The 27,259-nt window shown below is 38.7% G+C and overlaps 1 protein-coding gene across 1 annotated transcript in view; it reads right to left on the bottom strand.

Moving 5' to 3' along the window:
• Positions 1-25,106, bottom strand: part of LOC100602816 (testis-specific basic protein Y 1-like) — a 102,685-nt gene extending 77,579 nt beyond the window's left edge. Inside the window, exon 1 of the mRNA XM_030806985.1 lies at positions 25,064-25,106. The gene's annotated coding sequence lies outside the window, so the exon portion shown is untranslated. The remainder of the gene's footprint in view (positions 1-25,063) is intronic.
• Positions 25,107-27,259: the final 2,153 nt, after the last annotated feature.

The raw sequence follows: 27,259 nt of genomic DNA, 5'->3' as shown, positions 1-27,259 counted from the left end.
ATTGTAAAAATTGTTTGTTTTCCATCCAAATGCCTTCTTATAACAATCATTTTATATAAAAAGAAATGGTGACTTAAGTGATTTTTAAAATGAAGTATTGGATCTCTTTTCCCACCGTTTATGACCAAGAATCCTCAGTTAATGCTTAATAACTTTTATTGTCAAGACATCCTTTTTAATTTCTAACCTAACCTTCCCTTGTTGACATTTAAATCCATTTATTCTTGCTCTAGGAATATTAAGAAAAGTTCCCAGAGTTCTCTTCATAATAACCTTTCACTTGATGACAATTACTGAATCACCCTTCATGGTAAATGTCTCCAACCTTCTTTGTGTTCCCTCATTTCCTCTTTTACTATTGCTCATATATGTTATATTAGATGCAGTAATAGTATAAAAACAGGGGGTGGATTGAGTGCAAATCTCTGTCTCTTATCACCCTCTTTAGTTTACATTAAGAAGTTCTCACATTTCCAATTCTCTGAGCTTACATGAATGCTTTAATTTCTACAGCTGATTGGAAGAAATACAAATGCCTGTCTTGTAAATGTTAATGAGCACTCTGATGACCATGTTGCTGTTGGTATCTGAAACTGGCAGAAACAGTATTCAGGGTCACTGGGTTTAGTCTCCTCCTTTCCTCTTCTCTGGACATGGCTTCCTAGAACGGTTGGCCCCAGCGGCTACACTCGAATTGGAAATATGAGAAGTTCTTAATGGAAACTAAAGAAAAAGTAAAAATGAATGAAGCAGTATCATGTACTGACCATGTGTTAGTAATGACAGAACATAAAATGCTTGTGCTTAAGTATTCAAATTTTTCAGTTTATCATCATCAAACTGTTTTCATGAAAGCAATAGGTATCCATTTTTAAATCCCTATCACTCATAAACCTTTATGGTCATCAGTTGTTAATTTTAGTTTATTTAGTAAAAATTCATTTTCAAAGGGGACACTCTATGGAATACCATCTTTTATTGGTTATTGGACTAGTATAGGTTAAAATAGAGTGAAACATGGTGATAAGGCAGCATTGGTGTTGTCAGAATAAATTCATCAGTTTCCAAATTGTGTTCTTTACATAGAGATCTCTACATGGCAATGTTTTAAAATAATGCTCCGCAATTAAGCACAGTACAAAAGTACATGTTCATTATTTTTTGTGTCCTGTTGTTGCTGCTGTTCTCTAAAGCTTGCATGGATGCTTTAATTTCTACAGCTGATTGGTAGAAATACAAATGCCTTTCTAGGAAATGTTAATGAGCACTCTGATGACAATGTTGCTGTTGGTATTTGAAACTGCCATAATTGCTGATGTTCACTTGTTTCCTATTTGTAAATCTCATCTCACCAAGAACTTCAGCTGAAGACCCATGGGAGATCCTGAACTTTGGCTGTGTAGCACTCACAGTACAGGGTTAGAAGAATGAGTGGTATCCTTGCACTGGTCCAGCTAGCTGACTCATGGAGGCTAAGAGATGCTGTGAACATTCCCAAGTCTGGAAACAGCTCGATGCACATAGGAAGGCAGAATCCCAGTGGGTTTTGTGAGTTTTCTTGGTGAAGTACCTAAGCACAGTCAACTTTTAGGAGCTGTGGTCCAAAGAAGTTTCTTTGAAACTCAGAATATGGATCACCTTTGCTTGGTTCATAGAATCAGAACAATAAATATTGCAGCCCAGATTAAGTTTTCAGCCCATTATTTTCTCAACAAATATGTGACACCTGAAGTGAGATAACACAGGTGCTGCTCCATGGAGCAAAGTAGATATGTATGCCTATATATAGATAATATGTATTTGTACGTGTGTTTTAAGCAACAATGCAGAGGCTTGAATCAATACTTCCTCATACAAAATGCAGGATCAAAGTGATATCTTCATTCTACTTCATTTAATAGAATTGTGTAGTTAAGTGGACAGTACACGGGGTCTCAATTAATCAAATGCATTTCTTAGCCAGGTGTTAATTTGAAAGTTGCTAGGTGGCAGTTTTAGCACTTGGTGGATATCTTCACTGGTTCACTGAATCCAGGAGGTCTTAATTTTCCATCGAGGGCACAGTGTGTTTGTTTTAACTTCCCTGAATGAAGCCGTTACCCCTGACTCTGAGGCAAGGCTTAGAATGCACATCATTTATGTGAGAGGTGATTCTTCCCAAGGAGAACTTGGAGAGATGACACAGGGAAGGGAGAAAAGCCAGCAAATCAGTAAATGGTATGTTCAAAAGTGGGCACCCTTGCAGAGGACAAGGGTCCAGTGTCCCAAGAGACTGGAACATGCCTCAAAGTTGACCAAAGCTGAGGGACTACAGAGCTGGGATATGTTATGCCAACTCCAGCCGTCATTGGTTGAGGTTCACTGGCAAACTCACTGCCTGGTGTTTCCAATCTGTGGCTCCTGGAGTCAGAAAATGCCCACAAAGAATTATGGCATTATGAAATAGGCAATACTAATAACTGCTACACTCTTTTCTTTTTTTTTTTTAGACAAGGTCTCAGTCTGTCACCCAGGCTGGAGGGCAGTGGTGCGATCATAGCTCACTGCAGCCTCCATCTCCTGGGCTCAGGTGATCCTCCCACCTCCAACATTATTAGGGGGGCTTACACAATCAGGTCATATCCTTCCAAATCTGGGCATATTTGGACCCAGAGTGTCAAGTACTACATTATTTCTCCGAGTATGAAATGCTTGCTGCAAACCAGCTTGAGTTTCTTGTGTTACATCTTTTGATGGATAAAATTCCTTGCAGTCACTCATTGTTCTTTCTGGTGCAAGTCTGGGTAAAATGATTGGGTGGGAGCAGGTCCTCAAATTGGCAGCAACTGATGTGTGTACATCCACACAGCTGGACTCTTCCAACTTAGATGGGAATGCTTAGTCTTTGCTCAAGTTTGTACAAAATCTATCATAGCTTTAAAGCTCAAATGGAAGTGATCTAAGTCTGATGTTCTTTTCTTTTAGGGCTATATAAATTCATGACATAGCTACATACATAAATGGATGCATATGAGAGTTCTACCAAAGAACAGCAGTAAGGATCCCTAAGTCTTTTCATTAAATTTACAAAATAAAATGTATTCAGTTCACTACCCCTCTCCCTTGAGAGACTCTCCCTATAAAAATGTCAATACATGGTAATTGTCTAATATCTACAGAACTAAAGACATTACCCAATGACACTTTCTTAACTCTAGAGCCAAAAAGCTTTAGGCAACGCTTGACGGATAGTTCTCCAGCTTTGCAATAAAGCCATAAAGGGATTGCAGTCTCCATCAGATGTCGCATCCATGTGCAACAAATAAAAACGTAAACTTCTTACAACACAAACCAACCAAATGAAACCCTTTACGGCACAAAAATCATGTGCTTTTAAAGTTAAGTGAGAGGAAAGTCACCTTCTTCACATAGCTTTACGGCCTATGAAAACACCATTATATTAGCTTTGAGTTAGGTGCCAGGTTGATTAAAGTCCGTTCTCTTTATGCTCCCAGAATTTGTGGCCCCATTATCTCTCTGTACAAACTTTTTTTGGGGAGCAGTTCTGATGTTTGTGATAAGAGGATTGCTATTTTAATCTAACCAAAAGTTTGTTTGGATTGCTGAATGTGTGCTTGCAGGAAATAATTGTCTCAGGCTATGTATGACTCCAGGCTGTCAAGAGACAGATTTTTCAGGCAAACTTGAGAGACAAATCAAGTTGAATGCATGTAAGAATATTCTGTGCATAAGCCTGTTTTTTCTTATCACCTAGATTATTGCATGTGACCTATTTTGGGGCACTTTAATAACGGAACTTTCCGAAATTCCAGAGAAGAATTTTAATTTTGGAAATGCAAATGAAATGTAGTAAAATTCAACACTAGTAATGATTTCAAACTTTGAAACGTCATCAATATTTATGAAATTGGATTACAGTCATTTACAGATGATGCGATCATCATTTGAAGCTATCTTCTGTGAGTTTATTTTCAAGATTAAATGTATGTGGTAGTCATGATGTTTTGGTATTTAATTATCTATTACCTGGGTCTAAATGTCAGAGTTATAATCACATTGCAAAATGAATCCTAAAATAATCAACTTTCATTTATTTCATATCATATCCACACTTTAAGTGGTGAGTTAATTGAAAGTGTGTGCAGTTAACGTATTTGACAATTTGATATATATGTTAATTTATAACTCTAAAATGCATTTTGCTAAGGCAATGTTGAACATATAATTTGGAGATTTTCAAAACTCTGACATTTAAATCAAAGTGTTCACCATGGCTTCTGAACACGGCAGACATGAATGGTTAATGATTTTAAAACTCTTGGTATAATAATAAAACTGGATATAGTAGCTTACCAAATGCATTTTAATGCAGCTCAAATAAATGAAAAGAGTATTTTCAATGTTAATTACTTATGTGTGAGAGAACAGAAGACATATTTGTTTCTGTAGGGCCCAGCCGCAATGTGTAGCATACACAGTGAATAATCAATACGTGATTGTGAAGTAGAGAAAAAAGGCTTATGTGCAACCTTTAAACAATGAATTTGATGATCAGAGGCAATTATTTGAAAAACATTATGCCAACCCTTCCAATCAAGATGTAAAATGATAATAATTACAGTCTCCGCTCTCCATTCCAGACATGGACTTGTCCCTGTTATTCCACTATACATGTTGAGAATTGAGGAGAGATCATTGAATTTAGTCATCAGGCAGTTGTTGGTGACACTTGGGAAGAGTTTCACGGGCTAGGAGAAGAAAGCAGATGTCTGAGGGTGGCAGAGTAAACATGAATTGGAGAGCTTTAGCATTTTGGGTCTGGTGGAATTCAACAACTTCTGGCCAAAGACTGTTAAAAAACATTTCTCAAAAAATACATAAAAACAATGTATTTTTGATAAAACATATGTTAAAAAATAAATAAGGTAGAATGAGTATCTCATTAAGTAAACCTAAACAATCTTTTGGTTTTATGAGAAAAATCATCACCTTAATGAATCATTGAGCTGTCCCTTCAGCATTCTTGAATACAAGTTTAGGGATTCCCAGCTTGATATAATGAGCTTATCTGTGTTATTCCATATGAGATTTATTTCCCAAACCTGAGTCTCAGTACATATAACCCCTATGCTCCCAACCCCAAGCACAGACAAAGGTATTCTTACAGTCTAAATACACAGAACAACACAGGAGGTAAACACACAGGACACACACAGGATACACAGTTCTTCTAATTGTCCAGAGCCCTACAACACTAGAGTGGCTGGATGCAGGTTTCTGAGGGCACCTGATCACCTTAGACACTGGTTGTGGTCTATAATGAGGGTCAGAAGTTGCATCTCCCTGACCACTGCTCTTTTTTATATATAAAATTTTAAATGTTAATGTCTGTGCATCAAGCTTTATTGGATCACATCCATATCCATTGGTTTCAGTGTTGTTTACAGCTGTTCGCATGCTTCAGTAGCAGGGCTGAGTAGGCAAAGCAGAGACAACATGGCCTGCAAAGCCAAAATATGTTCACTCTCTGGCCCTTTACAGAAAAGGGTTGCTGATGTTTGGTCCAGAATTCTTGAGTGTTTGAAGGTTAGATTCAGTTGCTTTTTTTTTTTTAAGTAAGATATATCAGGTAAAGTGATATCATTGTATCCTTTAATATTTTATAATACAAATATTTGAAAATGCTCTCTATCAAATAATTTGAATAAAGGAAATCCCACACCACTAGGAATTAAGTAAGAAGTAAAAATAAGGGGGAAGAATATTTATACTTTAAAATTTTAAGCTAAGGACACTTGGCTCTGAGTTCCTGGCCAAAAAAAAAAAAAAAAGAAAAAGAAGAAAAGGAAAAACAGAATCTCTCTCTCTCTCTCTCTTTCTCTCATTCTGTCTGTTTGTCTCACATCTGATAATAATTTCTCATGTTAGTTTCTATCACCACTTCTTATTAACCTATAAGAATGAGGAAAAACTCTGTGCCTAGTGAAAAGTTAAATTAGACCTTTGTTTAATAGAAAATTGTATACATTCAAATAGCCCTGAAACTTGGGATTATAGTCAAAAAAAATGTGTGTGGGGGGGTGCTAATTAATAGGAATAAGACTTTATCTGGTTTAAAGCTGTTAGGACAGAAACCTATAATGTTTTCTGTCTTTTACTGTTTTTCCTTAGGAAAATGCTTGGCAGAAATGATCAATTCAGTATTATGAACTATAATGTGGAAACAGCCTACTTTCTAATTTAATCATCAATATTAAATAATCAGTAATAGGTCCTGAAAAAGTATTAGCCTCAAACCCCTAATTTACTCTAAAAAAATTGTATCATGATCAATAGGATTAGTTTTCCATCCATGGTGTCTTAGCCCATTAAGGCTGCTATAACAGAAAACCACAGATGGGGTGGCTTATAAACAGACATTTATGGCTCACGGTTCTGGAAGCTGGAAAATCAAGGCACGGTAGATTCAGTGTCTGGTGAGAACCTGCTTTCTGGTTCAAAGTCAATTCCTTCTTACTGTGCCCTCACATGGTGGAAGGGGTGAGGGAGCGCTCTGCGGCCTCTTTTATAAGGGCACTTATCCCATTCATGAGGCTCCACCCTCACGACCTCATCGCCTCCCAAAGACCCCACCTCCAAATACCATCCCTTTGTGGGTGAGGATTTCAGCATGCGAATTTTGAGGAGACACAAACCTTAAGTCTATAGCACATGACTTCTGTTATTTCCAAATTATGGCATTTCCAAATTATGCATGTATTAAACCCAAATAATTTCATTTTTAAAAGGCGTTAAAAATGAAGAGTGACGAGAGATCAGAGCCTATGTTCACTGGCAGTTGATATTTTTTCCCTTTTAAACCATGTGATCTAAAGGCAAAGCCTGAGGACCTGACAGTACCACTGTTCCTTCAAAGACTTTAAGTTCAGAACCTCATGAAATCCACGAGAGTGACATTTCAATACAATTATTTTCTTGAATATGTTATTTTATTATGAAACAAGAGCCTTGCATTGACAAACAGAAGAAAGTTCATGGACTCTACATTTCAGCCTCTCTTTGTACAAAATAAATGGACATTTTTCTTTGCCAAGGGAATGGTTGTGGTGGTCACCTTCACCCGGAAATGCACACTATGATGATAACTTTCAGGATGCAAAAAGGCATGAGAATACTGGGTGCCTTACCCCCACCTAAATATTAGACTTCCATTCCTCATAGCAAGATGACATGAATTAGAAATAACATGAACTTGATTCTTGGAAATAAATAATTTACTGTTATAAATAAACAGAGAGTTCTTATTGCTAATTATATATTACATGAAGAGATGTATTACACAAAGGGGGGCATCATTCAAAGCTCTTATGCCTTTCTGGAGAAGGATTGGCCATTTTAGAGTTGAAGAAAACTCTGACATATAAAAATAATCCAGTAAATAGATTACTTGAGTGGATACCCTGATGAGGCACATGCTGACCATTTAATTAGAGTATTGCAGAGTGTGACAACTGAAAACCTGTTCGGCGATCATATTCTCCTCTTGAAGATCAAAAGGCACTTGTGCCCTTCATGGTGAGTGTGAATACACCAGGGTGCAGCAGAGGGCATGCTGGGGAGGGGTGCTCCGCATCTGATCTCAATCTGTGTGCGCTCTTTTCAGAAAGTCACTTTGGGGGCTTCACGCACGGAGATTTTTGTGTAAGTGTCACAGAAGCTAACAAAGCTTATTGTAGCAGAGCTGGGAAAGCCAGAGAATAAACACACACAACATAGCCCCAAGGTAAAGTAGATAACATCCAGCAGGCTCAACCCCAGGCTGTGTCTGGTTGCTGTCTTGAACTTCAAACCTATTTTACCCCACAGCTCTCCACCGACAGCTACCTGGAGCAACACCTCGGGCTCTCACTCACCTTATGGAGCAAGTTACTCCCGGAAAAGCTGTGTTGCTTGTATGAACTTCAAGCTAACATTACATTTTAGCAAATCTATATTTAAAAACATTTTTTGAAATTTTGTGATTCTAGCAACTGATATTTACCAATGGCATCCAAGGTATTAGATAAATAAATTGTTGTGTGTGCTATATCTCAATCCTACTGCTAACAGCCAGTTGATTTCAATATTAGGAACTATAATGTGGAAACAGTCTGCTTCATAATTCAACATTAAATCATTAATAATATGCCCTAATAAAGTATAAAATGCACCATATTTTATAAAGATTTATTGACAAATTGCTTTTCTATATTTTCAAAAGTATCTTCTGTCTATCAAGCTAATCTTTTCCTTCCTTCTTTCCTTTCTTCTTTCCTTCCTTCCTTCCTTCCTCCTTCCTTTCTTCCTTCTTTTTCCTTCCTTCTTTCTTTTTCTTTCTTTCTTGCTTGCTTTTTTTCTGATATGGGGTCTTGCTATGTTGCCCAGTAAGCATCTTTCCTTAATAAACTGCTACAAATCTACAGTTCATAGCAAGTGTAAGACAATTCTATTTCTATTCTGCACTGAAGGCCATAATCTATGCCATAAAGAAATAAATTTATGCAGAAATGAAAAGGAGGATAAGTATTGAAAAAAAAACCCGAATGTCATGAATTACAGATAAAATGATTGCTACATAGAAAACCCCAAATAATCCACAGCCCAATTACTGAACAAATATGAGAATTTAACAAGTTGGCCTATCACAAGATCAATATAAAAATTATATTGCACTTAAACTTATTAGAAACAAACAAAATATATTTTTAAGTTACTGTTATGAGATACATGGTATCCAGTAGTAAATAAAATTTTTAAAAACATGCAAGAACTATACAGTGAAACACATTAATGAAACATTAAATGCACTTTATGGCCAATAAAAAGTGTTGATTCACAGAAGGGCGAATTTACCGCTGGAACAGACAAGTATATTGATCCAGACACACACCATTTCATGTATAGAAACTGGATATATTACAAAGGCAGCATTGCAGATTCTCAACTCAAGAATGGTCTCATCAATTAATGTGTTGTAACAATTGGTAATCAATAGAAAAAATAAAGGGCCCAAGACTTCCCTTCTTATGTCTTTTCAAATATTCATTATCGATAGATGAAAGACATGAAAGTGAGAGACAAGACTGTAAGAAAGTTTTGTTAAAAAACATACTATGATCTTTCCCTGGGTACAGAAAATACTTTTTAAAGACACAATAAGCACAGACCATGAATAAGAGGATTCATAAATATAACCACATTGATTTTAAGAACTCCTCTTCATCAAAGATATCATAAAGTGTGTGGGGGGAGGAGGAAGGACAGATATTTGCAAATCTAATAATTTATAACAGGTAAGTATCCAAGACATATAAAAAGTTCCTTTAGATCAAAAATAAAAAGACAAACAATTTAGAATAAAAATGGACAAAACACATAGCAGACTTTTCACAGATCAGGAAGTAAAATGCTCATTAATATGTGAAAAAGCGTTCAGGGTAATTTTTAGAAAGATCTCATGCATGCCCACTGGATGGGTAAAACTTAAGACTGAAAATGCTGAATAGTAGGGAAGATGTGTTTCCACTGGAACTCTTACATACCATTGGGGCAATCGGGGTGTATACTGACACAGCTCTTTGAACAACAATGTGTCTCTAACTTGTAAAGTTGAATAGTCACAAACCAATGACTCCACAATTTCACTCCTAAGAGGAATATACCTCACATTAATGCTTGCACAGGTGCAGTGGGGGATACAAAAAAGAATGTCAAATCAGCATTGCTTATAGTAGATAAAATTTGGAAAAATCCAAACAGTTATCAACAGGAAGAGGATAAATAAAATACATATGCGTGGGGTGGAATATTTTACAGCAATGAAAATAAGTGAACTATCCTTACATTAACAAAACAGACTATCTTAAGACTGCCAAATGCAAAAAGAAAATTATAGAAGAGTATATGTTATGTGATATTTTCACAAAACTCAAGAGCAAAATACTCAATAGATTGCTTAGTTGTGATAATGTCCTCATTGATGAACTGAGTAGTAGGTTCACATACATTCATTTTATTATTGTGTTTCAACCACACACACACACATACACCCACACAAATACATATACACATTGAATATTATACAAAATACACAAATATTATTGAAATGCTAAAAAGATGGCATGACTAAGACTACATCTTAATAAAGGTGCTACAGACTACAACAACAAAGCTAATTCTATTTCATGATATCATTGTGATAGATTATTTTCCATCAGTCCAGTTACTCAAGATTAACTTCTCTCAAGGTGTCCCACAGCTATTTCTAAGAGGCTCCTAGGTGCTGGCTTAGGTGTGCTCAAGTACAGATCAATTGGTTTCTTACTTACCATTTTGCTTCTGCTGCCTCTATCGGGACAAGAATCAAAAGCCTCAAAACTGTGTATACCCTTTGACAAGAAAAGTCATGTGCATCTTCAGGAAATAGTCAAGGGCGTGAAGAAAGACTTGATTCTAAGGATTTTTTCGCAATGTTATCGATAATAAAATATTTGAAACAATAGGGTATTGCTAACTAAAATATGGTTTGTTCCTTATACTCTCCTGCTCCTGTCACCATGTCCCAGGTAGGGGGAAAGATTGTCTTGTGTGTCACTCTGGCAGGGGATGGACCCTTTCTAAGTTCAACATGGAGCCACTGAGATCAGGCTGAAATCATTAGCAGGAAGTGATGAAGTTTTCAGGAATAATAGAAGGAATTTACATAACAGAAAACATCTTATAACTACTGACTGTGTTAACCCTCACCTATCCAAAGCCAAAGGCCCCTTGCTGGCTCAACGCCCTGCCAATAACCTTGCCTGCACCCCAGTAGCAAGGAGTTCCTCATCTTCCAACAACTGAAAATATTTTATGCATTGTGCATTTCTCAGAGTCTGAGTCAGACTGAACTCTTGTCCCAAAGAAAAACGTTTTCCTTTGCCTCATCTCAGACTGTTTCCTTTTTTGATTTTTGTTTTTTGTTTTTTTTGTTTTGTTTTGTTTTTGGTTTTGGTTTTGGCAGAGTCTCACTCTGTTGCCCAGGCTGGAGTGCAGTGGCACAATCTCAGCTCACTTCAACTTTCACTGTCCAAGGTCAAGAAATTCTCCTGCCACAGCCTCCTGAGTAGCTGGGATTACAGGCATGTGCCACCACACCTGTGTAATTTTTGTATTTTTAGTAGAGATGGGAAATCACCATGTTGGCCAGGCAGGTCTCGAACTCCTGACCTCGAGTGATCCACCTGCCTCAGCCTCCCAGAGTGCTTGGATTACAGGCATGAGCCATTGCACCTGACCTACCTTGAGTCAATTCATGGTTCAGGAGGAACCTCTTCTCAGAATGATTGAGAGTGGATACATCTAGTGCCTTCAGGGTAGCTCTACATCTTTGTAAAAATATGTGGTCATGCTCAAAAGCCAATTGCAACATTCTCTCTCTTGATAGCTGTTTCTCAATATCTGGACCATAAAGCTTTAGAAATGCTCTGCCTAAAATATCAACCAAGTGTAGGTTGGGCAGTGTTAAGCCCAATGTCTTCCTCACCAGAAGATCAACATACAATGAAGTTCAATTTTATAATGACCACCTTGCTTCAGAGACAAAAACACTCATAAGGGAGTTGGATTTTAGGTTAACTTTTAAAAAATTGATTACATTTTAGAAAATCTGGTTTTAGGAGAACTGACTTTGGGCAGAGTTGTTGGTTACCTTTGCCGCTAGTGTTGCCTCAAAGCTGATGATGAGAATCTTTAGGTATTTTTCTCACTTCCACCCCTTGATGTGCTGCTATCTCTCTTAGAGCTGGCATAGCTCAGAGGACATACAGCTTCATCCCTATTCTCTACTTACTCAGCGTTTCCATGAAATATTGACTCCCCTGTATGAAGAAATATACTCAAAGCCACATGCAGTATTCCATCCTTGCCCACAATACCTTTCTCCTGGAGGGCAGAGACTTTTAGTGGTATCATTCAAACTCGACAAATATTGGCACAAGGTCACTTGAGTGGTGCAAGGTCACTTGAGTGATGAGTGAAACAAGGCTTTGGAAGATTAGGTGGCATGGCTAAGATCAAGAAGATCACTGCCGATCATAATTTTTTTAAGTAACTTGGTAAATTTTCAGTTACAAATAATAAATGTTTAATGTAAGTAATGTCTTTTTTACCATATAGCTTTAGTAGTTTATTCTCCTCCCCATCTCCCTTCCTCTCTTCTCTCTCCTCCTCCTCCTTCTCCTTCCCTTCTTTCTCCTTGTCCTCCTTCTTGTCATTCTCCATCCCCTTATCTTCCCCCTCATCCTTCTTCCTAATATTATTTTAATTTTTTAATCAAGTGGTAGTATTTTCAGATTTTTACCTTAGACATCAAAGACAATGGAGATGTTGATAAATTTTTAAAATTCAAACAATTAATGACCAAAAAAAAGACCATATCAAATAGCATACAACTTCTTAATCACCAAAAACAAATTATCACCAAAAACCCCCACCTGCATAGAAAATGGATTAAGATGATCATGGTCTGGCAAAAAGAAAGCTGTGAAGAAACTTAATGATCTTCAAATCCACATAGGACTGTGCTCAGCTATATTTTTATCTCAGCTGAAAACAATGTGCGTGGGCTGAGGGAAGGGAAGTGGCCTAAGACACCAACTAGGTGAAAGAGGAAGAAAAGTTTCTTTTGATATAGTTAGTTTTAATATTCTGAAACAGCCTCTGCTGAAGCTGGTAGAACTGCCTTCCCTGAATATCTTTAAGAATGAGCTGACAATTTTCTATCTCCCTGAAAGAGTTCTAAAAGTAAAATGCTGGAATAATGAAAGTGAAATAGGAAATCTCCAAGTATTCAGAACTGCTATTCCTTTCTGGAAATGTTTTAAGATCCTCAAATTAATTGTGCAGACTCATAAGTATTTTTGAAGTACGTGCCGTGCCCACTGTGCTGCTAGTTATGAATTGCACTAAACACCGTGGAAGGAGGAAGGATGGGTAACTATTAATATATCTCTCTTGGACGTTATAAAACAGATGGGAGAGAGATTTATGTACATACGAAGGGGTCATTTAAGGCAGAAGGCATAGAATACCAAAACAGAAGTGCCAATAAAAGTCAAGTGAAGAAGGCGTGTTTATACGAGATGTACTAGTGTAGTATCCCATATCGTAGCAGACACAGGAATTACGCATGCCAACCCAGCGAACGATACAACAGTTAAATAAGCAAAAGCTCTCGGCAATCCTACAAGAGATGGTACGGGATGTATGAGATCCACTCTGGAACAAGAGGACATTCTGAGATGAAGGACATCAGATGGGAGCTGCTGTTTGCAGAAAACACTTATTCTTTTAAAAATCACATTGGGGGTGTATTAGTCCATTTTCACGCTGCCAATTAAGACATATCCGAGACAGGGTAATTTATAAAGAAAAAGAGACTCACAGCTCCACATGGCTGGGGAGGCCTCACAATCATGGCAGAAGGTGAAAGTCATGTCTTACATGTGGGTAGGCAAGAGAGAAAATGAGAGTCAAGCAAAAGGGGAAACCCCTTATTAAACCATCAGATCTCATGAGACGTATTCACTACCACAAGAACTGTGTGGGGGAAACTGCCCCCATGATTCAAGTATCTCCCACCGGGTCCCTCCTACAACACGTGGGAATTACGGGAGCTACAATTCAAGATCAGATTTAGGTGCGGACACAGCCAACCCATATTAGACAGCATACAAATTCTTAAATCTTTTTTATAAATTTCCAAATAGTTTTAACACATTTTAAATAATTTTCCGATAGTTTTAGATTTACAGAAAAATTACAAAGATAGTACAGAGAGTTTCCATGTTTCCCACACCAATTCCCTCTATTATTAACATCTTATATTAGTGTAGTACATTTGTCAAAATTAGTAAACCAAGGTAGATACATTATTATTAACAAAAGTCCATAGTTTATCCAGATTTCCTTATTTTTATCTAATGCCACATTCAGAATACCATATTAGATTTAGTTTTTATGTCTCCTTGGCTGTGACAGTTTCTCCCTCTCTTTATTTTTCAGATCTTGACAGTTTTAAGAAGTACTGGGTGAGTATTTTGTAGAATGTCTGTCAATTTGAGTTTGTCTGATGTTTTAATTATGATTCAACAAAGGCTGTAGGTTTTGGGCATGAAGACCATAGAAGTAAAATGCCATTTTCATCATATCTCATTAAAGGTACATGCTGTCAACATGACTTATCACTGTGGAGGTTGACCTTAATCAACCTCGGGTAGTGTTTGTCAGGTTTCTCCACTCTGAAGTTACTTTTCCCACCTTCCCCTACTTTACTCACTGGAAGTTACTAAGCACGGCCCACGCTTAAGGTGTGGGAAATGATGTTGCACCTTTCTGAGCATGGAGTATCTACATCAATTATTGGAATTCTTCTGCAAAGAAGATTGCCCTTCTCTCTCCCTCCATGTATTTATTTATTCAATTATTTATTTATATCACTATGGACTGACAACATATAACTTTGATACTCAAAACTTTATGTGAGTGAGCCTCTCTTTATTCTCCTGCAATCAAAATTACCTGTCACATGCCTTTTGGACACAATACATCAAAAAACTCCCCAAATATTATATAGGTAGATTGTTTTGTCTGTGGTATTTATTTGGTGGATGGGTGACCCATGGAAGCAAGTTCTATTAAGAGTGAATGCCTTACTCATTCTTCTGAAATTTCCAAATTTCAGGTTTATAAGTTTCTAACTTGGTGAAAATGCCTTCTGGATGTTGCTAAGCAATTTAGTAAACTGAGTTGCCAAACTTGACCCTGAGTTCCTTCAAAGAATGGAGTTCTGATGAACGAATAGTAATAAGGCATTTGCATCAGTCCTGTGTTCATCTAAAATTATTAAAGCTTAAAATTGCACATGGCCCTACAGATGGGATGTGGTTAAAATGGACCATTTCCCAAGCACATATCTGGTGAAACAAAGGGCTTTTGTTTCTAACTGTTAATGTGGAGGATGGGAAAGATTCTCTTAGCAATTAAACCACTAGGGACATGAACGACCCTCCCAAATCATCACATGTTTAAGCCGAATACTAGGAGAAGTCTATATGTGTGACAGCTTATTTTTTTACCCAAAATATGCATTTTTAAATGGCATCCTAGGAAAGAAATCTGTGTGCAAGCATGATATGCATCGATAAATGGCTGTATTTCCAAAGTTCTGTAACCCTATGTTTTTACACGAGTCAGATCTCTCCTAAGACCAATAGAAGCAAGACATTTCATTTTGGTAAAACTCTCCAGCAAAAATATGTTTTTAATAATGCAACTCTAAGTTTGTTCTCTGATACTTAGCATGATGGTGTTTCTATCAGACCGTGTGGGAGCCTCATTGCCCAGAGCTAGCTGGAAGACCTAAGGCTAAACTAGTACAAATAGCTCAGGAAGCCTCACCACTCTCTTCTCAGTCTAGAAGAAAATGATTCCTGTGGTTATCTTGAGGGTCACCCTTCTTCCCCTGGGACTGCAGTGTATGAATAAACCTTAAATTCTCTTCAACCTCTCACTGAAAATGACCCAAATGTCAATGTTATTTTGAAAGCTTTATTGAAAAAGCAATTAGTGGGTTTATATTTTGCATAAAATGTCAGAAAGTGAGATGAGGAACCTGCCTTCTATTTTAGTAGTCTTCAGTTGAAAATGTTCTCATTCTACACTCAGATGCACAAAGAAAACATGTGCTTTTTATGTGTTTAAAAGTAGATCTAATCTTTTTTTATGCATTTAAAAGTAGATCTAATCTTCTTTTTTTTTTTTTTTTTTTAGTACTGGGGTCTTGCTGTGTTGCCCAGGCTGGAGTGCAGTGGCATGATCATGGCTCGCTGAAGCCTTGACCTCCTGTGCTCAAGTGATTCTCCTGCCTCAGCCTCCTGAGTAGCCACCACACCTGGCTCATCTTTCTCACCTCATTGAGAGTGTGGAATAATCACAAACTTTCAACCCACCAATTCAGAGTGTGACAATTTCTTCTGTTTAGTCTCTTGAATGACTTGACCCCTGGGTCAATACCCAGTTGCTAATTTTGTTATTGCTCTATACTTCTCCCGATGATACTATCTATGTATATAGGCAATCTACCATGGCCTTAGGGTGCTGGGAAGAAGGGAGTCTTAAAAACTTGTGGATGCCATGAATCCTCACTCTTCTGTGCCATAGAGGAACCTGCAGAGTTTGGTTCCTGGACTGGGTTAGATCTTTCCAATCTATCCTGCTGGGGGAATGTGCCAGCATTCTACCCTGAAGCTCACATCCCCAGCCATGTGTCACTAGTTTCCAAGTTTGCATATAGCAACTTTCCCTCCCATATTGACCTAGTCATCACTCCTGTGTCTCCACATTCACATATACATAAAGTTCCCAATCCACTACATGTCACAGAATGGCTGAGGTGAGCTACAATTCCCACCCCCCAACCCATCAAGCCCTCAGACAACATCTCTCCACTCCTCTCAAACCATGAGAGATCATGAGCCTTTGCAAGACTTTGCTTTCTCTGAGAGCCTCATCATCTCCCCAGCAGAGATGAGAGACACAGGTGCTAGTTTTCCACAGCATCTTTATGCCATTCCAATGTGTACGTAGCTCCATCCCAAAATAAGTGGGGGAAATGAGGATCCTGCTCTGTGATCACCACACTCTCTCTCCATTTTTGTTTCAAGGTGCACCAGGACAGAAGGTACAGGTTTTCCACTTCATTTACTCTCTGGCATAGATTTCAGCTACATTCCATCCTCCTTCAGGATGGCACCAAAAAGCCAGCTCAGGCTTCAGAGAACTGGAGATTATTGAAAACAAAAATACTGTACTTGTTACTCATATTTTACTTAGCAAGAGTCCAAAGAGAGTCACTGCATGAAATAACAACCCTCAACTTTCTAACCAATTTTATCTTCTCTCCCCTCTTTCTTTTGTATTTAATAACTGAGTCATGTGATAGCAATTTGCACCAATTGGCATGGTAGAATGATATGCCATGCTGTTCCTCACACCTGCAGAGGAAACCCTTCTGATGACAACAGTCAAATAGGTTTGCATCACAGGTTAGTTCAAGTCAAAGGATTTGATTCAGGACCAAGCTTGGGAGCAGATTATTTGCTCCATGTTCAGGGCCCTAGGGCTTCTTCTATTCTCATCAGCCACAATATCTCAATTCAGGGGCTTCTGGACATGAATGTTTTGTGTAGAAACACAGAAGGATCGCTAACAGAATTATAGACCACTTTCGGAGTCAGCCCGATATTACAGTCTGATAAAAAGAAAAACAAAGCAGAAAGCTGCCTGATAGAAAGGCAGGGACCCTCTATGAGTCCATCAAGCAGAGGATGGTGCGTTGAATTCAGTGACTCCTAGCCAGATGAGCAGTCCACTTGATGACATCTAAAGGATTTAAGGCTCCAATCTGCCACAGGCATCACATCTACCTTCTTGTTGATAACACCTATGAGCAGCACCATGATGTTGGACAAAAAAAAAAAAGAGGAAGCAGAGCCTGGCCATCTCACTCTTATTACAACTGAGTCTCCAAATCTGCCAGAGGATGGATGAGTGCAGGGTCCCAAAGCAATTAACAATTGCTTTGTTTTCTTTCTTGCAAAATCAGAGAGGGCACCTAAAGAGAAAAGAAAAGCAGTAGCTGCTCATGGCGAAACACACACATTTGAATTCCTCTGCAGAGCTGGTGGGGGTGATGCGGAGGGATGATGAAGTAACACAGAGGCATGGCCTATGGGTGCTTGACTACTTAGAGTGAGGCGTGTTCTCTGGAGGAAAAGGGTCAAGGTGAAGAGGGAAGAGATGGTTTCACGGAGCTCAAACAGTAGACTGAGGAGGAAGGCAGTGGACGACCTCTCTAGGTGGCAGCAGAGGAGGGGGCTTGGCCATTTTCTAGCTGTGTGACCAGGACACCTGGTCCACTCTTATCCTCAGTTTCCTTATGTGCAAACTCAGGACAGTGATTCCTAAATCTCACCATGGTCTGGAGGATTAGTGGCAAATTCTCATCATAAAACACAGCTCTGGAAAAGAGGTAGATTCTCAGTGAGGATGGCTGCTTTCATTTGCTGTTCTTTTTCTTTTCTTTTTCAATCATAGTTCTCCTTTGAACATCTTAGTCTAGCCAAGCAGTGGGTGTGTATGGGTAAATTCGCTTGATACTTTAAAAAAGAAAAAAAATCAACCTTGAGGTTGTTTCCCAGCTTTGTCCATCTGGACGCACCTTATAAATTATTTAAGCTCTCAGAGTCTCCGCTGCTCGAACTATAAAATGAAGACTTTCCATAAGACTTTGTAAAAATTAGGAGGTAGCACATTTAAATACCCCGGTACATGTATGTATATGCTCAGGTAATATTACTTCATTTCATTGTCTTTTGTCAAATTTTCATCAAAATAGAAATTGTCTTATGCTACATTAGTCACAAGAAATAGCTTTCTATTGCTCATGAGTGTGGTGAAGATGTCTCATGATTATCTGTTTGGAAAACACTTTCCAAATATCCTCCCTGGATGTTGACCTGCAGCGTAGGTTCCTATTATGCCAAACTGTCCTCCTCTCAAAATATTTCAATGCTGATAGATTGCGTTGTGGTTTCCATTACAGGTTCATAGATTTATGCAACTTTTATGCTGGCTGAGTGTATAGTCTGACACTACCATCTGACAGCGTATCTATCTAGCTTTTGAACAAAACATCCTCTGCCACTGCTATAGTCCAATCTTGAGTCACACCTCACACATGGGGACACATAGATGCCTTTATGTTCACATGTTTATTTTATTATTTACTCCCTGCATTTTGGCATACCCATACCTAAGGCTACAACTATGCTTCCGTCTCTCTTTCCAGTATTTTTATTTATTTCCTTTTTTGTTTGTTTCTGAGAGCAACTGAGCATTTTCCATACTTCCTCAGTGCCCCATAACTTTTTTGGCCTGCTGGAGACATGCCGTCTCATCCTTCATTTTATATTGCATGTGCCCTGCCAGCTTTCAAAAAAGGAATGAGGCTGTAGGTGCAATGATGTCCCTGTGATGTGCCTGATTTCTCAGTTATAGTCATCTGCACAAGCTTATAATAGCATTCCAATTTTCACCTCCAGCAAGAAAGGGAAACAGGTGTGAATGTGAGGTGTGTGTGTGTGTGTGATTTGAGCCACAGCCTATTTCCATCTCTGTGCTCAATGTTTTTATTGCTTGTACCCTGTAGGGTAAAACCCTACTGGGAAGTTACTTCTAGAGCTTGTACTTGTGCTTCTGTTTCAATTATTCTGCTTTTAAACCACAGCAAGGCAATTTGTAATGACCCACATGGTAGGAATGTCATAGTACAATTCCTTTGAAATGTTTTTGTCTCCTGGATGGTATTCTTAAGCAATATGAGTTAAGTGACAATGTGGTCTTAATGAAAAATGTGCTACAGAAAGAAAGCATTTTTCTAGAGTAATGCTCCCTTTCAGCTACATAAATGCCAAGGCCAGGCAGAGGGGCTTCAGATGCTTAAAAAATTCTAATTGTAGGGCCGGGCGCGGTGGCTCACGCTTGTAATCCCAGCACTTTGGGAGGCCGAGGCGGGCGGATCACGAGGTCAGGAGATCGAGACCACGGTGAAACCCCGTCTCTACTAAAAAATACAAAAAAAAAAATTAGCCGGGCATGGTGGCGGGCGCCTGTAGTCCCAGCTACTTGGAGAGGCTGAGGCAGGAGAATGGCGTGAACCTGGGAGGCGGAGCTTGCAGTGAGCCGAGATTGCGCCACTGCACTCCAGCCTGGGCGACAGAGCGAGACTCCGTCTCAAAAAAAAAAAAAAAAAAAAAAAAAAAATTCTAATTGTATGGGCTTCATTCTGTAGCAAATGCTGATTTCAGTGGCAAAAATCAGTGTATTTTATAAAAAGACAGTTTGCTGATTTCCTGACAGCAATATTTCTTTATTTTTCCACACCTTAGTTTTCAGATCACTAGTATTATCAGAAAAAGATTCTTTTAATAGCATGTACCATGGCAGGGTGCAGTGGCTCACACTTGTAATCCCAGCATTTTCAGAGGCCAAGGTGAGAGGGTCACTTGAGTCTAGGAATTTGAGACCAACCTGTGCATCTCTACAGCAAATACCAAAAATACTAGCCAGACATGGTGGTGTGCCCTATAGTCCCAGCTACTCAGGAGGCTGAGGTGGGAGGATCTCCTGAGTCGAGGAGGTCGAGGCTGCAGTGAGCAATGAATGCACCTCTGTACTCCAGCCTGAGCAACAGAGCAACACTCTGTCACAAAAAAAAAAAAGGAAAAAGAAAAGAGCATGTACCTCATCTCAACAGCTGAAACACTTGATGCTTGGGTTACATTTTCTTTTGTTCTGTATTGTTTTGCTTTTGCTTTATGAAAATAACAACTATGACATTGCTATTCAAAATTTAGACCTTGAAGCAGAAGCCATGGCCTCACCTGGGAGCTTGTTACAAATGCATATTATTGGGTACCCATTGCAGACCCACCAGATGAGAACCTGAACTTTTACAAGATCCCCAAGTGATTTGGCCACATCTAAAAGTTTAAGAAGCACTACACTTCAAGAGACATGACAACAAGGAAAACTGTCACATTTTGTGAATTTGTGCCAATGGTTCTTAAATTTGGCAACACATTTAAAATGGTCTTATGGGATTTAATAAGAGATTTTGGTAGGGTTGGTCTACCGATTTTTTTTTTTTTTTTTTTTCTGAGATGGAGTTTTGCTCTTGTCGCCCAGGCTGGAGTGCAGTGGTGCAATCACAGCTCACTGCAATCTCCATCTCCTGGGTTCAAGTGATCCTCCTGCCTCAGCCTCCTGAGTAGCTGGGACTACTGGTGCACGTGACCACGCCCGGCTAATTTTTCTATTTTTAGTAGAGACGGGGTTTCACCGTGTTGCCCAGGATGGTCTCTATCTCTTGACCTTGTGATCTGCCTGCCTCGGCCTCCCAAAGTGCTGGGATTACAGGCGTGAGTCACCATGCCTGGTGCCATGGGATTGTTCAGAAGTCCTCCTCTCCCAGGCTAATGTGCAGCCTGGATTAAGAATGTTTCTATTAGTATCCAGAAGAAAATAAAATGGATCCTTATATTTTATAAAATATAAAATATAAGAATTATATATGTGTGTATATATATATATATATATATACACAAATATATGTATATATACATACACACACATACCCCCACTCACACATACACACATAACTTTTTGCAGGGAATTTGCTATGGTTGGAATGTGTTTCCTCCAAAATTCAGGTGTAACCAATGTGACACTACCAATGTAGATAGTAGGGCTTTTAAAAGGTGGCTGTGCCTTGAGGGATCCTCCCTCATGAATGCTATTAAGGCCCTCATATAAGAAGCTGCAGGTAGCATTCAGCTCAATTGCCCTTCTGCCTTTTGCCATGTGAAAACACAATGATCCTCCCTTCTGGAAGATGCAGCCCTCACCAGACAACTGAACCTGCTGGTGCCTTGATCTGGGACTTCCCAGCCTCCAGAACTGTGAGAAAACACATTTCTGCTCTTTATTAATTACCCATTCTCAGTACTTAGTTAGAGCAACACAAAATGAACTAAGACAGAACCCAAAAAATAATCCTCAATGGTCAGAACTAAAATTCCAGCTAGTGTAAAACTACATGGATTGAGTGGATTTGAAAATCTTTGCAAAAAGAGAAGAGCACAAACACTATTCTGACAAGAAACCATTCTAAATTTAAATTCTAAGGATTTTTTTTTCCTCACAAGAGCCATCCCAGCATCTTATGCCTAAGGATGCTCACAACTACACACATCAAGAACTGTGAAGGGCCTGAGATTTTACTCTACATGCAAGCTTACTAGTTAGCCTGCCACAATGTCACAGGGGTTAGCCGAAGACATGAGACTCCTGGGTCAGAGATAAAGAACAGATTATTATTCATGGCACAAAAAGAAGCGGAAGCATCACATTTTCATTAGGTCTGTTTGCATCAAAGTCCCACCAGGCTGAAGCAGATGGGCTGAAATGGACTCCTACAAATGCAGTGGATATGTTACAGAAGAGGCATCCCATGCTTAAGGATCCTGGTGGATAGGGTTTGGATCTGTGTCCCTGCCCAAATCTCATGTTGAAATGTAATCCCCAGTGTTAGAGGAGGAGCCTCAGGGGAGGTGACTGGATCACAGGGGCAATTTCTAATGCTTTAGCACCATCCCTATAGTGCTGTTCCTGTGATAGAGTTCTTAAGAGATCTGGTAGTTTAAATGTGTGTAGCACTTCCCCCCTCCCTCTTCCTCCTGCTCTGGCCATGTAAGACATGCCTGAATGCCCTCTGCCTTCTGCCATGATCGTAAGCTTCCTGAGGCCTCTCCAGAAGCAGAGCAGGTGGTCAACACCATGCTTCTTGTACAGCCTGAAGAACTGTGAGCCAATTAAACTTCTTTTCTTTATAAATTACCCAGTCTCAGGTATTTCTTTATAACAGCGCAAGAACAGACTAATGCAGTGGTGGACATCCTGGCCCTTTGCTCTGGAAGAAGATAGTATAGTCTATCTTTCCAAAGCTGTTTGCTACACAAACATCCTTGAAAAGATGGTCTGAAGCAAACAGTAGATAACGCTTCCCTTCAAGACACAGTGAAGCAAGACAGACTCAATGGGAGCTGCTACCCAAGAAGTAGCACAAGATGTTTCCATTAATGAATGTGATGGCACTTCCACTGGGTGTTACTACGTAAAATTTCAGTTAGCTGAACATTGTTTCCTTGTTGACTTCAATTATAAGCTCAGGGATGCATTCTAATAGTAAGCAGAGTTAACACTTTTATCTAATGAAATCCTCTTTTGTGAAAGCTTTGCTTAAAGTTAATTATTTGAAGGCAAATACATAACTATCTTATTCTCTTTATTGAGAATATATTACGAATAACCAAAATAGATTTAGATTGAGATGGTGCAGTTACTGCCAGAGTACAGATTGTAAAATTCTATTTGACCGGAGATAAGAATGTGCCATCATATTGAATACTACTGTAGTGGCTTCATCTTGACAGTAGCACACTTCAGGGGGAGAAACGATAGCATCCAAAAGTTATGAAAGATGTGAATTTCTGGTGTCAGGAAGTAATTTCAATAGGTTAGGTCATATATATGCCATAATAGAAAAATTAAGAAAAAAAGTATTATAGTCAAAAGTAATAAAAAATGGGTTGTTCTTTTCAATCAGGCCTTCTTAACTAATAGTTTTGTCTGCATGCCTTGTAGACACTAATTTAAGTATAAACGAACAGTCTTCCATGATTTCCATTAAATCATCTTGATAATATTGAAGTTTATTAGGAATGCACTGATGCTTAATAAAAATAAGTGATAGTCCAATAGGAATGATTATAGATCATAATAAAATATTAAGATTGAAAATATAGTAAAATGTAAGTCATTGACCATATAATTATCTGCCTTACACAGATCTACTGTTTGACATAAGATAGAAACAACAAAGACAATTAATATGCTTTCCATAGTAATAATTTGCCAGGCATTACACTGTGCTTTTCATTTAAATGGCCCCTTTAATTTTAACAAATACCTCGGCGCCAGTTCTATTGTGGCCATCCCCATTTTATGGGCAACAAAGCAAGGCTTACAGAGTTCATGTAAGGGTCCAAAACAGTTCACAATAACTGCAGCAAGGTTCTGAATGCAGCCCCAGCCAGGCTCCTCATAGCTGCCCTTTTCTTAATTAAAATAAATAAATAAAAGCTTAAAATTTTATAGACAAGTACACTTCAAATTTTATAGACAAAGTAGTTATCATTCTTGCACTTAGGTATACCTGAAAACATCTCTTTGTTACAGTGGAATGAAAAATAATTAGTTAAGAAGATAGCAACTAAAAATCGTGCCATCTCGTGCTCATTTAACATTAAAGTGTATCTATGGTCTCCTGGATTTTTCAACCTACATAGAGGGAACGTTTAAGAAGCACTACACTTCAAGAGACATGACAAGAGGTGATAGACATGACAGAGGTGACAGAAACACATGCACATCTTTACCAATCATCTAACTTTATGAAAGCAAAAATCTAAAAATGTGCACCATCTCATGTTAAATCAACAAATTTTACTCTTTGTGTTTCATTCCAATCTTCTCCTTATACATCCACACGTTTTACAGCTCCAATCTTGCCTGCCATGAATAAAATTTTGTTTTTGCCTTTGTCGCTGAATTGACACAAACATTTTCAATGTTGTTATACAAATTTAGGGATTATCATTTTAACAGCTGTATGATATTTCTATCAGTTGACAAAATATAAGTTTTTTACTCATTTACTTACTAACACTCAAGTTGTTTTTAATTCTCCTTTTCTTTATTTTGGATTATTTCCCAATATGTACCTTTTAAAACAATATTAGACAGTAAAGTAGGTATTTATTTTTATGCCTCTTTAAACATCAAATGGCTCTTCATAAGAGTTCAACCAATAGACAATGTGCAATTATAGAATTTGCATTATAAACTTAATGATACAGCATGGTACCATTATTTTACATCCCCATCCTCCAACTTTATTAAAGTAAAACACATTTTCATTTTTGTCACAGGTATAATTTCTTGCCAGGAAAAGGCCGACCCAAGAATAGCTGATGCCAACCCAACCCAAGAATAGCTGATGCACTGCACGCCCACAGCTGGGCACCAAGGGCAACCTGGAGGCAAAGGAAAATCTCTGAACCAAGGAGAGGAAACAACGAAAGGAAGAAAGATGAGAGCAGAGATAGCCAAGACCTGAGCAGGAGAGGTTCCTCTGTCAGTATCTGCCATTCAGGTCATTCAGCTTTGCCCCAAGTATTTACTTCTTGTTGTGTTCCAACAAGAACCAACACAATCTTGTTGTCTCCCAACAAAAACCAACACAGTCTCTGGAGCCCTTGTCAGTAACAAAAACTCTCTAGAGAGAATCTAATTAGTTCTTTACCTGGTAACTGACAGATGCTGCATCCACCCACTGCATCCACCATGTCAGGCATCTTCCCCAATCCAGTCTGCTGTCAGGTTGTGAGGGTGACGAGGTGCAACCATTGTATCTGCTTGCTTGAACTGTCTGCTCAGCGGGACCTGGGAATTATGGAGACTTCTCTGAGAAGAGGAGGCTGTACGAGCCAGAGAATGGCTTCTAAAACTCCATGTGCAGAGAAATCCCCTGGGGGTCTTGGTAAAATGCACACTCTGGGTCTGTAGGTCTGGGAATCTGCATTTCTTTTTTTTTAAGAAGGAAGGAATCTGGAATCTGCATTTCTTTTTTTTTATGTTAACATATAATGGGTTCTTTCTTTTTTTTTTATTATACTTTAGGTTTTAGGGTACATGTGCACAATGTGCAGGTTTGTTACATATGTATCCATGTTCCAAGTTGATTTCCTGCACCCATTAACTCGTCATTTAGCATTAGGTATATCTCCTAATGCTGTCCCTCCCCCCTCCCCCCACCACACAACAGTCCCTGGAGTGTGATGTTCTGACAAGCTGTCAGATGGTGCTGATGTTCCGGGTTGGTAGGTCTGACTTTAATTTGCAAAAGAATAGCCCACTGATTGTCGAGCTAGGCTGCAAATTCCAATGACCTGGGGTGCTTTAAAATACTAATGTAAAAATCGGCAATTTGAGAATTACAGTAACTCTAACCAGGGCGATTTTGTTCCTCATGGACGTGTGGCAATGTCTGGAGACATTCTGAGTTGTTGCAACGTGGGTGGGACAGAGAGTGGGGGAGTTACTGGCATTCAGAAGATAGAGGCTAGGGATGTTGCAAAACAGCCTGCAATGCACAGGACAGCCCCACGGAGCAGCATCTGGCCCCAAATGTCAACAGTACCAAGGCTGAGAAACATCCTCTGGTGGGCTCTTGCTCCAAATCATGCCCATCATCTCTGCAGTTGACAGTTATACTATAAAATTAATTGTGCAATATTTCACTGATGGATAATCAGTTAATGTATGTTGAAACGTATTTACTGAGCACAATGCTACTAACTAGCTTTGTCTAACTGCTACATAGAATAGCAAATAGCCAGCCCTGCACTTAGTTTCAGTTATCATGAGGTGCAATATGCTAGGAGAAGTTCCCCCAATTTGCCACACTTCAGAATGCTGCCCCTTGATATTCTCTAATCTAAACCATGAATTCTGCAACACAGACCTTTGAGGATGAATAATTGCATTGTGATGCTTTTAATATCAAACTCCTTTAAAAAGTCTTTGTTTTAGCATGTTATCCTTTGCATGGTACAGTGTAGCTAAGTGCTTTATAAATGGTGTATTTTATGACCTACTTGAGCAGTTAAACTATCCTACATCTGCAGAATGAAACTGGATGGTGGCTCGAATCCTTGAATTATCAAAAATATCAACTTAGCACTCTGCAGAAATATGCAGCTGATGCTACTTGGAGAAATACTACGGAAGGGCTTTTTATGAATTTTATTCCATGTAGTAGCTTATCTTTTATTTTCTATATTTCCTTCATAGCTCTGCAAAAATTATTCAAAGAAGGAAAAAAATAAACTTGGTTGGCATTTTTACTAAGGCACAGAAACCATGTATACATATAAAACAAAGAGAAAACATATTTGTCATGCAAAATTATATGAGCTACAATCAAAAGACTAGAAAACAATAATTATCAGGATGTTTTATTAATCTCATTTTTAAAATAAAAGCGCTTTCTATGTTGGTTCAAACTCTATGCATAGCTCTATATGAGTAAAAAATTATGTGAATTTATAAATGATCCTCAACTTTTGATGTGTGTGTGTGCATATACACATATATCTTGCAGGATGGATTTGTGGATGTAAAGGTCAGGTAAGGTTTTTGACATGAACATAAGAGTAGTTCAAGGCTGGGCACAGTGGCTCACACCTGTAATCCCAGCACTTCGGGAGGCTGAGGTGGGGAGGATTACTTAAGGCCAGGAGGTCAAGACCAGCCTGTGCAAAATAGTGAGATCCTGTCTATACAAAAAAAAACAAAAACAAAAACAAAACAAAACAAAAAAATAGCCTAGCATAGTAGCACACACTCCTAGTTCCAGCTGCTAGGGAGGCTGAGGTGGGAAGATTGCTTGAGCCCAGGAGGTCGAGGCTGCAGTGAGCCATGATGGCACCACTGCACT

This window comes from Nomascus leucogenys, chromosome X, assembly GCF_006542625.1.
Source record: "Nomascus leucogenys isolate Asia chromosome X, Asia_NLE_v1, whole genome shotgun sequence".
Taxonomy (NCBI): Eukaryota; Metazoa; Chordata; class Mammalia; order Primates; family Hylobatidae; genus Nomascus; species Nomascus leucogenys.
This window is presented reverse-complemented; position numbering and strand designations above follow the sequence as displayed.